At 42.5% G+C, this 14,298-nt stretch overlaps 1 protein-coding gene across 11 annotated transcripts in view; it reads left to right on the forward strand.

The window, feature by feature from the left end:
• Nucleotides 1–14,298, forward strand: part of NCKAP5 (NCK associated protein 5) — a 1,052,051-nt gene that overhangs the window by 528,843 nt on the left and 508,910 nt on the right. Inside the window, exon 3 of one of the 11 annotated variants that reach the window (XM_029224406.1) lies at nt 3,274–3,493. The exons of the other annotated variants lie outside the window; for them this stretch is intronic. The gene's annotated coding sequence lies outside the window, so the exon portion shown is untranslated. The remainder of the gene's footprint in view (nt 1–3,273; nt 3,494–14,298) is intronic. 11 annotated transcript variants of the gene reach the window in all.

Consider the following 14,298-nt stretch of genomic DNA (forward strand, 5'->3'; position numbering starts at 1 on the left):
TCAGTAGAAAAGCACAGAAATGCCTCCACTAGATGAACATTTCTCAGCAGAACACAGGATCCAGCCTGAAGGAGCTCCTAATGGCCAAAGCTGGAGAAATACGAGCAGCAAAATAAATAATATAAATAAACTCAGAACTGGATTTTTCTGTAGAATAGAATAAATTTCCATGAGTCTTTCCAGAGGGATTCTAAAACTAGTGGACATAAGTTTGAGGGGAAAATAGAATTTGCCGAGTCTCAAAGTATCTCACCCAAGGTATGTATATATTAAATACAAAGGGAAGTTGGCAACTTTACAGTAGGGAGACCTCAACCAATGATCAAGGTCAACATCACCAGTATTAAGACAGTGGCATCACGAACCTCTTGATATCAGGCACTGAGAACACGTTTTTGTGTGGTTTTACTTGCCTAAAAATACATACCCTCATTCCAATCATGAAAAAGAAAATCAGAAAAAATCAAATAGAGGAGCATTCTGCACAATAACTGATTTGTACTCTATGATTCTCAAGGTTATGAAAGTCAAGGAAAGACCGAAGAACTGTTATAAACTGGAAGAGACTAAGGAGACATGCCAATAAATACAACATGGGGTCCCGGGTGGGATCCTGGAACAGAGGAAGGATATAATTTAAAAAAATAATTGATGACACTCAAATATGCTCTTTAGTTAATGGTGTTATACCAATGTGAGTTACATCCATTTTTATCACTGAAAAAAAAAAATGTAGTGCATATTTTCCTATCATCTCTCCATTCTTTTTATCCCCTTTCCTAGTTTCCATATTTCTAGTACATCTATCATATGTGGTTATGAATGATGCTTGATATTTCCATATCCATTCCCTTTCTTCCAGCTCCCCCCAGAGTTGCAACGTGCCCTTTTTTTTTTTTTTTCATAACAGGAAAGAACGGGAAAATAGGACACCTACCCAAGTTGTCTTTGGCAATATCCCATGCCCGACCTCCTGTCATTTCCCAAAATACGGAGTTTACCTAATCTTCATTGAGAGTCGGGCGAGCCATCCTCAGAGGCCAAACACAATAGCACCCGGGTCTTCACTGGTCACCTCTCGCAGGAGGAGGGAGCCCTCTGCTCTCCTAACTTGAACTTTCTGCATGGAAGCACAGTGCTTTGCTCCCAGCACTGAAACGCTTTCATAAAGATAAGATAAATCTGGGCTATAGCCTCTAGCAAGTGGCAGGATTTGTGATCCAGAAACACTGGGCTCATTCAGGAGTGAATATAATTTAGCAATCAATAAAGTGTTCAAAGACAGAAGGCGGGGATCTAAGCAGGCTCTTCTGTTTGGAGTGTAATGGTTTTGGTTTTGTTTTGATTTGTGTTTAACCATTCCTTGGCTTCTGTCGTGCTCAGCCAATTAGGATTTCTTTTGGAAGCATCATGTTTGCGCATCACCGTTACATAATTTTGTGTTGCTGTTGAAATTCACATAAGCATAGGTAATGGACAGCATGCTATGGTTGCCTACATTTTTGGCTTAATGATAAAGAATTATATAACTGGGGCTCGAGTCTTAATTTCTGATGAACAAAATGCTCTTTCCCAAAGCCTCCCTTCATAAAACTTCCCTGTAAGTATGTGATGGAAGGTGTTTTTAATGCTGTAGGTTTGACCTCATGAAGAAATCAAGATGTCAGATAGGCATATTGACATATGGACTTGGTCCCAGAAGAGTTCTGTTAATGATAGTTTTTCAAAGCAGTATTTAGTTCTTCTCTCAATCTCTACATCCATTTACACCTTTATAGGTATGGCTCCTCTTTAAGAGCCCCTAGGATCAAAAGACTGTTTCTTACTATTTCTTATTATTTGAAGAAAAAGATTTATTTTAACCCCAAATGTCTTCTTTAAACAGCCCTTGGAGAATTCCTTTGTTAGTGTCTCATTTTTCTCTATTCAAAACAGGTCTTTTTTCCCTTCCTTGTTACTATATTTCAGTTATGGCTCTCTTCGCCATATTAGCATTAGTATCAGAAAACAGTACAAGAACTATGGAGGCGCTGACGTTGTCTGATTCACTTGTTGGGGCTATTGTGTTGACAGATACTTCTGAAGCTGAGAGAGATGTAGGCTTCTCAGATTTTAGTATTGATTCAGGCTTTCCACCAGAAGAGGGAGCCACATTCATTTAAAATCCATGTTGAGTTCTTTTCTCAGCAAGTTCTGGATCTCAGCAAGCTCTGAGCACCGTGGCACCAGATCTAGCCTTTGGAGTGGGAGGAATACAGGCTCAGAGACCAGCACCAGAGGCTGATGTCATGAGGATACTTTCAGCCCTGGAGTGAGGAGATATGTCTTTAATGTGTTTTTATATTAAAACAATAATAGCAAAAATAAACTAAGAAAGATAACAACAAAAATCAAAAAGCTGCACTCTTTTTCTCCAAAGCCTACATTTCTACTCAGTTAAGGAATCACAGCTCTATTGGATTAAAAGGATTGGATCTCTAATTAAGCATATAATAGCTTACTTTTCCTTATCATTCCATGAAAACAACTCTCTCTTCTTTTGTGGGATTGATGTCACAGTATGAAAAATAGGTTGTAGCCTTTGTCTCACAGTTTGAGGTAGGCCTTCAAAAGCATCCTGCCAGAAACTTCTCTCTACCTACCGGCTCCAGAGTCTAAAATTCCAGTGTGAAAAATTAATGTATTTGGATTATTACATTGTACTTCAGAGAGTGTTAGAATTGTAAATATTTCCAGCATGGTAATAATGTATCAGGAGCCATTTAACTGTGTATACTAGATTATTTTATTAGACTTAGGAAGCTTGTCATCTGAGTGACTAAAGCAGGAGATGGTTGCATAGTTTCATTTTTAATTTAATTTTGCTAAGAATACTTAACATGAGATCTGCCTTCTTAATGAAATTTTAAATGACAGTCCACAGCTGTTGACTATAGACAGTGTTGTGCAGCAGATCTCTGGAACTTATTTGTCTTGTTTAACTGAAATGTTTTGCCGGTTGATTAGCAAATCCCTATTCCGACCACCTTCCCCCCCCCCCCCCCCCCATAGCCCCTGGCAGCCACCATGCTGTTTGTTGATTCTATGAAGTTGACTATGCTAGCTGCCTCATATAAGTGGAATCATGCATTATTTGTCTTTCTGTGACTGGCATTTCACTTAGTCGTAATGTCCTCAAGGTTCATCCCATATTGTAGTTACTTCATTTTTTTAAGGCTAAATACTATTCCATTGTGTGTGAACACCACATTTTCTGTATCTCTTTATCCGTAGGTGGACATTTAAGTCGTTTCCGTATCTTGGATGTTGTGAGTAGCGGTGGAACGAACATGGCAGTGCTATTCGGATGGTTATGGTTTGAAGAGAACCGGAGAGAGGTTATTCCTATGTTGAGAAGTGGCTCAGGGCCCTCAAGAAAACATATATAAAGTGAGACCTCAAAAAAGACAATACAGAAAGGAAGTTTAGAAAAGAAGAATACAAGTGGCTGCAGGTGATTCATCCGTGGCTCCGTGGCCCTGATGGAGTCTTGTCAACAGCCTCTGTAAAACAGGCTGTGCACGTTCCCATCATTGCCAGGACGTGGATGGGGTTTCTCAGTAGAGTCAGACATTAGCTATTCCTTCTCTGTTTTCCCCACCTATTACAACAATATGAATAGAGTTGAATAACAAAGTCATGACAGTAGGGTTGCTACCACTGAGCAGAATCCCTTGTTATAAGCATTGCAGAGTTATTTGAGAACCCACAGTGAGAGCAACCACAGTATACACTGGATAATGGTGACAAGGACTAATATTTGTGGGACATTTTTTCTGCACAGGCTCTATACAAGCTCTTTACAACAATCCATGGAGGTGACTACTATTATTATTAATACTGCTCTCTACTAGCTCACAGAAGTTAAATAGCTTGCCCAAGTCCCACAGCTAGGAAGTTGCAAAGCTGGTTTTTGAACTCTCTCTGACCTCAAAGCCCAAGTTCCCAACTATATGCTTTCCATTTTTACAAGAAGTCCCCAGAGGCAATGAAATATGCATTTCCCCCAGTATTTTCGCCTTTGACATGCCTGTCTTTCCAGCCATTTTGAAGAGAATTGCTTTTGCATGAACCGCTAAGATTTATTTAGACTGTCATACGCCCTGACTAAAATTATTTAAAAAGAAGTCATCCAAGGGGAAACACGTTCTAAAAGTCAGTGTCTGGTTATTGCAGTTTCTTTCTACTGTACGTTGGGAATATAGTGCATTTTTTTGCATCGATGGGCTTGTTTATTGCTTTGCAAACAAACCTAAGATGCACAGTGATGCCTTATGCCTGGTAACCCCTTAATTTCTTCCTCTTGCAGCAACGTTAGATATTTGCTGTTACCTCTGAGCTCTGCCAGGTCTATTTCATAGCATTTGTTCTTGTTTTTTGTTTCTGTTTTTATAAATATATGTATATTTTAAAATTTATTTTATTTTTGGCTGCGTTGGGTCTTCGTTGCTGTGTGCGGGCTGTCTCTGGTTGCAGTGAGCGGGGGCTACTCTTTGTTGCGGTGCGCGGGCTTCTCATTGTGGTGGCTTCTCGTTGCAGAGCACGGGCTCTAGGGGCACGTGGGCTTCAGTAGTTGTGGCTTGCAGGCTCTAGAGCGCAGGCTCAGTAGTTGTGGCGCACGGGCTTAGTTCCCCCGCGGCATGTGGGATCTTCCTGGATCAGGGCTCGAACCCATGTCCCCTGCATTGGCAGGCGGATCCTTAACCACTGCGCCACCAGGGAAGCCCAGCATTCGTTTTTGAACTGCACAAAAGCCGTCCTGTTTTCTAACTGGAAACAGACGATATCCACTGCTCTAGGTAGCACTCGTGGGGAGCTGGCCGGATGTACGTGCAGGTGTGGGCTTCCCACCCACACGCTAACAGCTGTAAGTGGGAACCAATTTAACATAAAAGCGCTGGGCTCAGCAGTCCTGATAAACTCTCATCAGACGTCCTTGCAAGTGGCAAGCAGAGGCTGGACACTTACAGCAGCAGTCCTGGGTTAATACTGTCACAAAACGGAAGCTGTGTATAACCGCTGATAAAAGATGGCAGAATCGCTCTTTGAGAGGAAGAGATAGATGACAAACCATGTAGTTGTTATGTCAGTAAAGCTCCCCAGCCCCCTGGGAGAGCTTCTTGAAAGGCAAACAGATGCGCCGCTTTATCTGCACAATTGGACCTAATTGGGAATGAAAAGATTTCCATCTTGATTAGTGTGAGTGAGATTTACTGTCACACATCTCGTTGGAGGTTTCAAGATCAGGGTGGTGGTGGGATTCTAGAAACGGAACAGCAGCCAGAGCATTTGATCTGTCGCTCTTTATTGCAGTGAACTTTGGCATTTCAAGGTCAGGGTAGTTGGACAAGATGGCTGAGAATTGTTCAGAAGTCTTTTTTGTCCCACCTTTATGACGTTTATTGTATGCATCTATTGCTAATGTCAAGGGCTGGTATAGTTTTCTTACGTAGTTACCCTTATGCTAGGATGCTGGGTCCAGGGCTGGATTCTACAACGTAACAAGGATATTGAGAAAGAATGGAGAGATTGACTAATGTGGCCCCTTAATGTCAGGGTTGCTGGGAGAGAGGGGCAGCTTTAGAGAGGGGCTGTGTTTAGAAGATGGGGGTACTGTCCATGGTGCAAAAAAGAAGTACAGGGGCTGGGTAAACTCTTGGACCACACATTGAGGAACCAGTCTACTCTTTGAGGAGTAGTCTTGGTCTCCTTGCTATGAAAGAAAGTTGCACCATTCACATAAAGAGTAAGTGTGACCTTACAAAAGTGCAAGAAAAATTCTCTTAGTGAATATTAAACATAGATAATAAAAATATGTATATTGTATCAGCATCTTGGTTTTTTTCTTCCTGGAGTGAAAGAAGAGGAAGCTGTTTTGGGGTCGTAGGGTCGAGTCTCAAAGTCCCTCCTAGGAGAGAATGAAGTTAGGGCAAACTGAACTCGGTGATTCTCGACTGACTCAAAGGAGGAAGTGAGTTCTCCAGAAGGTCCAGCAGGGGAAGCAGAGGAAGGGAACCAGGCAAGGGGGAGGACCCGGTCTGAGGGCTGCACACTGCCGTGGATCTCCTCCATTGAGCCATTGCCCAAACAACCCCTTTGGTTTGGGAAGTCCCTATAATGGAAGAGTCCCCCCAAATGGTACAGACATCTCTGTCAAGAATGTATAGGAATCAACCCATTAGGGTAAACCTTGTTGGGGACTCTTGCTGGGGATTCCATATACCATGGGAATATGGTATTTTCTAGAAAAGGTAGATTCAAGCAAGATCTGTGGTCAAGAAATTTATATCAGTTGAAGTTCACTCTTGAAGACTAGTTTGACAAAATATTAAGTCAAGGACTGTGGCTTTACAGAGTGGTTGTTGAGTGCATGGGCTCTGGAACCATGTTGTCTGACTTTGAATCTTGACTCCAGCTTTGCGACCTTGAAAACATCACTTTACCTCTTCGAGGTCTGAGTTTCCTAATCGTAGAGTGGAAATAGTAATGTTACCTAGTTCTAGGGCCATGATGAGGATGAAATGACTTGTCATATAAAATACTTAAAATAGTGCCTTGCACAGAGCAAGCACACGATGAAAATTAGCTATTTATACTGTTATTACTATTCTTCTTACTCTTATGACATTGAAGCTGACATTGAATCAGATCATATTTATATAAACTTGTCATGGGCAGGGGTGTAACTGGTGAGCAGGTAGAGAGCAAGAATGTGTATTGGGGAGACACTTTTCTCATGTAAATAAAAAGAAAATTCTTTCATAGAAAATTGAATTTTCAACCTTTAGAGGTCATGTGATCAAATGTTATCCTATTACAAGTAAAGACACTAAGGCCCAATGTTACTTGAGTTGCCCAAGGTAAAATGGCTAGTTCATGCCAAAGCTTGAACTAGAAATGAATTCCTGTTCAGTGTGCTTTGATCCTGGGTATCATATGGTGCAGAACTGTTGATTTGGAATCAGGGTATCAGAGTTCATTGCTTTACTTCACTATATACTACTTCAGGCAGATCTCTTAACAGCAAAGGAATCATTTTCTCATCTATAGAATAACAGGGCTTTCTGTCCTACAAACCCTTCAGGGTGGGAGGGTCAAATATATGAATATGATTTATGAACTCTGAAGAACTCTGCAAATATAAGCTCTGATTATGGTTGCGTCATTCACCATGCCGTTCAGAAATTATCCACACTGGGATTGTTCCTAATGATGGCACAGATACGAGGCATTCCAATGATTTATCTTAGATCTCTCAATGATAGCTCAATCCTTGTGCTGCCTTCCACCTCTCAGTGACATTCAGATCTTTGGGCCAAGCAGGCCAGGTGATAGTTTTTTTCAGGTTATCACCTGTCATCCCAATACTGAGTATTGCCACTTGAGATTTGTATCACCACAGGAGGACTTAAATTTTATCACATGCCAACTCTATTGCTTTTATGTAAGTGGATTTCTGTAATGAGACCAGTGTTTGGGGGGGGAGATTTCTCTACAGACCACAACCTGTTAACCTCAAGACCCCAAAGGGGTTGGAGCCACAGGAAAGCATTTGAACTGAAATTTTGAATTTGCTCACGATTCAGGTTAGTGGTCCTTAATTCAGAGACAATTCCAGGTAATCTTGTTATATATCATGTGGCCTGCTGATTGTAAACCATCTCAGAGGGGCAGTATGTAAGGTTGACTGCCAGAGACTACATAAAGGGAAAATATATTTTAAATCATAAGCTGGAGAAATGTCAGCCTCCTGAAACCAGATTTCAGGTTTTAAAGTCCTTCTGTTAGCTGCAGTTCAGTTCATGTATGTGATGAATTTTAAAGAGAATTCAAAGCTATACTCAAACGATAGACATAGCTTGGATAATGTGAGCTATTCTCTAAACTTGAGGACTTGAAATATAAAAGTGATTAAGACGAATCAGGAACGAAACATTCATCATTATCCTAGTATGTGTATCTGTGTTTAAATTTAAGATAGGGGAAAGTAGCCTAGGGCAATAATACAAAAGACATAGGGAAAAATGATGTAAAAACAAAAACCCTATATTTCAGCCCTCTTCAGAAGGGAAACAAATTATAAGTAATGTAAATGACTTAGAAACCAAGACAGCGTTCAGGTAAAAGATGGCATAGCCAACCTGTGATGTATCATGCAGCCATTTAAATTTTAAGAAGGCTGTGTGGCAACATGAAAAAATTATTCATGACACAATGTTACACGAGACACTAAATTGAATGTAAATTACGATTACGTCTCGGTAAAGTATGAACCAGGTAAAATGACTTCCATGAAGTTACCTTGCAGTAAAATAACAGTTTTAATGTTTTCTTATCTTCCCAAACTTCAGAGTTCCTTCTCTCTGGAATGTTCCTCTCCCTGTTCTTTGCAAAGCTGGCTCTTTTCCATCCTTCCGTAGAAGGTCTGTAAATGCCGCCTCCTCAGACAGACCTCCCCTGATGCCTCCCACCCCATTCCTTCCACCATGGTGCCCCACTTGCTACTGCCAGAGCATGATCCTCAGTTAGTCTGGCATCTGTGGGGAGCAGAGACCACGTCTCTTTCATCCCCACAGTTTATGTAGCACCAAACACAGCATCCAGCATAGAGTAGGCATTTGAACATCTGTTGCCTGATGAGTGCTAATGGAATTAACAAAGAAATAATATAACTTTTTACATAAACTAAACTGAAAAGAGAATGACTAAATCAGAGCCCAGTTTAGTCATTTTTGTAGTGGACGATCTCGCCTTCATAAGAACAAAAGGCTTAGGATTCCTACCAGGGCTCTGCCTCTTTGGGCACCAAGGTACCTAAGGAGCTAATTAAGCATTAGAAGGTGACTGGGGAGAGTGGCATTCGGTGCCAGGGATGGCAGGTGATCATAAAGGCATGACCCCTGGATCTTGGTGACACCAGAGAGGCATCTTTGTTTCACAAACCAGGGCTTTAGACCCACCAGAAGCCAATGTCTCTGTTGTCTGCCCTGGACCTTCTGTCCATTCTCTCTCCCCAGCTCTTTTTTCTGTAGTTCCCTTCTGCTGAGAAAGTCAGTTCGCTTCTCTCTCTTTCTCTCCCAAGGCATGTAGCTGTAGTCCATTCATTTTCACGGCTAGGTAGTTTAATGTTGCATGGATGTCGACTAAAAAAAATGCACAACCTAAAAGTTGAGAGTTATGTTTTATTCAGTAGACACTGAGGTCTTCAAGCCTGGGAGACAGGACTTTCAGATCACTCTGTCGGACTGCTCTGAAGAGGCAAGGAGGGAAGCCAGGATATATAGCAGTTTTTGCAGCAAAGTAATCAAAAGATTCCTGTTAATTAAAGAAAATTAACTTAATTAACTTATCTCAAGTTAATGAAGTTAGCGCTTTTCAATGTATGGAAAGAGGCAAGAGTGTGGGCTCACTGAAATCATTCCTTTGATGGGCACCTCAGCTCTCTGGGGCTGGTATCCTGGGTTTTCTCATCCTGAGTCTCCCCAGGGCATATCACTGGGGGTGGCTGCAGTGACTGACCGCTAGATGGCGGGCATCCTGTTTCCATCCTGAGTTCCCTCAGGACTCACCATCGGGTGGCTGTAATGTGATGGCTTGATGACTGCAACATCCTTTGTTTACTGATATGGCAGGTGGCATTTCTCCTTCACATGGATGTACCACAAGGTATCCATTCTACTACTAACAGAAATTTGGGCAGCTTCTACAAACAACAGTGGACGTGACTCTTTCAAGAGTTTCTTGAAGGCACACCCTAGTAGAATCTCTGGGTCACAGGCTATGAGCACCTTGAACATTACCATAGAATGCTGACTTGTTTTCCAAGCAGGGGTGCAGTTTGCAGTCCCGCCAGCAGTGTAGGAGAGTTACATCTACTCTGCATCAGAGTTTATCACTCTCAGTGCTCTTGACGTTTGGGGCCAATAATTCTCTGTTGGGGCTGAGTGGGGGCTGCCTGTGGACTGTAGGATGTTTAGCAGTATTCCTGTTTCTACCTACTAGATGCCAATAGCATCATTCCCCCAACCAAAAATGTCTCCAGACAAATCCAGATATCAGTCGAAGGAGGGGAGCAAGGCAAAACCTCCTCCTTGGACAACCAGGGCTCTATGACTTTGTCAACACTTAGTATTATCCAGTCTCTTTTCAAACCTCTTAACACCACACATCGGGGCATGTTCATACAGATGGGCTAATAAACCTCAGAGCAGGAGTAGCTTTAGGCATCCAAACACAGCTCATTGCTTCACGTTAAGATGTTTTTCCCACAGTTGTCTTCTAACACAGGTTATTTCCAGTTTTTAGGGCTACCCTGACGTACTAACCCACATGCTATAAGTTTTGATTTGGGCAGATTCATGGAAAGAAGGGATTCCAAGGAGACTGGAGGGCAGGGGGTTAGGAATTTGGGCAAGCCAGACCTGAGTGTGGTTGTTTAAATAGGCTGGAAGTCTGTAAGCCACATGGGAGAACTTCCAGGAATGGGTACTTGATGTGCAGTGGGGATGGTAATAAACAAGTCGCGGAGCAGAGTCATACCAAACAATTAGCAAAACCTCCACTCTGCGTTTATACACTTGTGTTTTAAGGTATAACAACAGGAATACATAATCATAAATTAGATTTGCTTAGTGCCCTGGTATTATTTTATTGAATCTTCAGCAGAGACAAGGAAAAGGAGGCAAATAGATACCCAGGATTAAACAACCTCACCAAGTCGCACGGCTAGATGCAGGCAGAACCTGGATTCAAACTCAGCTTTTGAGCCAGAGCCCAGATTTTTACCTTCTACTGGCCTCCCTCCTCCTGTGGACGTGAGCTATGCTGTCATCCCTCAGTATTTGCAGGGGCTTGGTTCTGGGACCCGCTATGGTACCAAAATCCGTGGATGCTCAAGTCCCAGAGTCAGCCCTCAGGATCCACGAGTTCAACCACAGAGGATCATAAACATAGTACAAGAACCTCACTTGGTTGAATAGAACCCGCAGGGGTGGAGGGCCCACTGTCTTTGATAATGGAAACAAAGCAGCAGTTTGGCTGACGAACTTTTTACAGCATTTGGCACCATAGCTGTTTCTGTGGATGGGCCACCATAGATTGTTGAAAGGGATTAATTTATCCATCATGAAAAAAAGTTTTACCTGCCTCCATGGGGAGCTTCTCCATGCTTTGCATTCCCATAGCATGGCTCTGTACACAGTGAACCATTAGAGATTGAGTTCTTGCCTGAGGGCTTGGAGTTGTTCTCTCATTGTTTGCCATGCCTAACTTCTGTTACTTGTCTGTTTTCTTAGGCATTGCTGTGCTTAAGGTAGGTATTCACTTGATGCTTGCTTTGTTCAGTTGAGATATGCCCATATTTAAGATGCTGAGGTTTTGAGAAGCTAAACTTAAAAAACATAAATTATTCAGTCTAGATACACAAGAAAAGATTCTTACCCAGTTTAAAATGCTGCTTCCAAATAACAGCATTCTTTGAATTTTGGAATTCATCTAATGCAATTACTGCTTGACAGAGAAAGTAAAAGTTAAGATGTTAAGGCAACTGAGAAATAAAAATAAAAATTCCTTTGAAATGAGAATAGAGGTCAGTAGGAAATGAAAAATGTTTAAATAAATAAACAACAACAACAAAATTTAACTCTACTGCTCACTAAACCTTTTCAAGAATACATGGGTAAATATCTCAGCGTCTCTGAATTATAAGATTCCTTGGGCAGAAGCTATGCATTCTAGAGTTTCAGTGCCAAATGATTTTTTTTTTTTTTGTGGTACGCGGGCCTCTCACTGCCGTGGCCTCTCCCGTTGCGGAGCACAGGCTCCAGGTGCGCAGGCTCAGCGGCCATGGCTCACGGGCCCAGCCGCTCCGCGGCATGTGGGATCCTCCCGGACCGGGGCACGAACCCGTGTCCCCTGCATCGGCAGGCGGACTCCCAACCACTGCGCCACCAGGGAAGCCCCCAAATGATTTTTATTCTGAAGTTTTACTCCAGCAAAAAATATAAAGCTGGCCTGAGTGTTGACCAGTAACTGCCAGTGGTAAGGAGACATGATAGTAAGGTTTTTCAAGATGTCAGAACTTTTGGCGAGTGCAATATTTGTCCCCGTTTTCCTATGGGCCTCTGTTTTTGTCTGTTTCAGCTCAGGAACCCAAGAATACTTGGATTCCCATGACATCAGGCTTTTCTGAGCAGCTGATAAATGAGGACTTGAGCTCAGTGCCCTTGTACCTCTACCAATCGAGGCAATTAAGTTAAAGCACAAGAAACAACTACGATCCGAAAACAGCAGCGTATATGCGGCCTTTAGGACCAATCACACGGGCAGAAGCAGGGCAGCCAGCACGCTAGGATGTGGTCATCTGGAGTGATAGCCCTTTAATTCCCCCTGAGGTTTTCAAAGCGTTGGAGGCGTTTTCTTTCTTGCTTTTACATGTCTTGAAATTTCATCGTCTTTTTCAAGCATATAAAGGTAGGACATTTTTTGCCTCCATTGAGATGTAGCATAATACCTGCGTTTCCTTGGGCAGTCCTCTTCTATACTTTCCTTTTATGGAACTGAAAACACCACCCTGGTCCTCTAGTGCCATCTTTATGTCGCTGATCCTTCACAATAATTCACTTCCTTATGTGGCGAACAGTAACATATGACTGTTTGGGGGACCCTGCTCTTGAAAAACACTAGGATTACAAACACAGTTATTTTAACTGCAGAAAGTAATTTAAGAGGAGTCACAAGTGGCTTTGAAAGCTCTCAATTTCCTAGCCTGTCTTCTTAAAAGACTATATATTTGTGAAGGCATAAAGACTTGAATATTTCCTAAACTAAAAAAAAAAAAAGTATTGCATCAAGGAAGTCAAGTCAATGTTTCCTTTTTTTTTTTTTTTTTTTTAATAAATGTATTTATTTATTTACTTTTGGCTGCTTTGGGTCTTCGTTGCTGCACGCGGGCTTTCTCTAGTTGGGGTGAGCGGGGGCTACTCTTCATTGCGGCCGGCGTGTGGGCTTCTCACTGCAGTGGCTTCTCTTGTTGCGGAGCACGGGCTCTAGGGGCGCGGGCTTCAGTAGCTGTGGCTCGTGGGCTCTAGAGCACAGGCTCAGTAGTCATGGCGCACGGGCTTAGTTGCTCCGCAACATGTGGGATCTTCCCAGACCAGGGCACGAACCCGTGCCCCCTGCGTTGGCAGGCAGATTCTTAACCACTGCGCCACCAGGGAAGTCCCAAGTGAACGTTTCTGTCGGGGAAGAAAACGTTCCCCTTCTTTCCTTCTAGGTTCTTTGGCTGGTCTAACAATTAAATTGACATAAGACAGATTAACATGAGAAAAAGAAAGTTAATTTCATATGTATGAGAGTCCCACAAAGACATGAAACGCTTAAATGTCAGGCATTGAGGTTTCTGTGCCACCCTGAGCTAAGCAGAAGGGGTTAGGGGTCTGAGACTTCAAAGGGGAGGAAAGAGGATTCCAGGAAGATGGGAAAAGGAAATGTTTGGTAAACAAATATTTTCCATGTCGTGCAAAATCTTTCTGATGTAAGAAGTTATCTCTGGTAATAGCTCTCTTCCTGGTACAGGCCCCCTATCTAAATTCCTTTAGGCAGTTAAGGGAGAAGTAAAATCTCTTCTTGGGTCTCTTGGGCCTTGATTTTCTTCAGCTTGAAGAAAGCAGCACATTCTGGGGTGGCCTGCCCTGGAACCTCATCATTTCCTTAAGAGTAAAACTGGGGCATCCAGTGTGGAGGTTGATTAGAGTAATAAGTCACAGTCCTGAGGGTGTTCAGGAAAGAATTTAAGTCTTCTGTAGATCACTTTGGTTTTTTTCCTCTCACAGTAACACTATATTTACAGGAATAAATAAACATTGTACTCCTTTTTCCAAAAATAAATATGATGCTGTGGCGTGAAGTATTGTTTTTTTTTTTGTTTTTTTTTTTTTGCGGTACGCGGGCCTCTCACTGTTGGGGCCCCTCCCGTTGCAGAGCACAGGCTTCGGACGCGCAGGCTCAGTGGCCATGGCTCACGGGCCCAGCCACTCCACGGCACACAGGATTTTCCCGGACCGGGGCACGAACCCGTGTCCCCTGCATCGGCAGGCGGACTCTCAACCACTGCACCACCAGGGAAGCCCTGAAGTATTGTATTTATACTTCTACTTTCCATAGAGCCATCCCTTTTCAACTTAAAATGCTATAACTCTTATAAATGTGGGTGCAGTCCTTTTTTAATTCAAAATATTTTTCCACGCAGATCTTTAATCT

Source organism: Monodon monoceros, unplaced genomic scaffold, assembly GCF_005190385.1.
Source record: "Monodon monoceros isolate NGI ecotype Baffin Bay Population unplaced genomic scaffold, NGI_Narwhal_1 Super_Scaffold_16, whole genome shotgun sequence".
Classification (NCBI taxonomy): Eukaryota; Metazoa; Chordata; class Mammalia; order Artiodactyla; family Monodontidae; genus Monodon; species Monodon monoceros.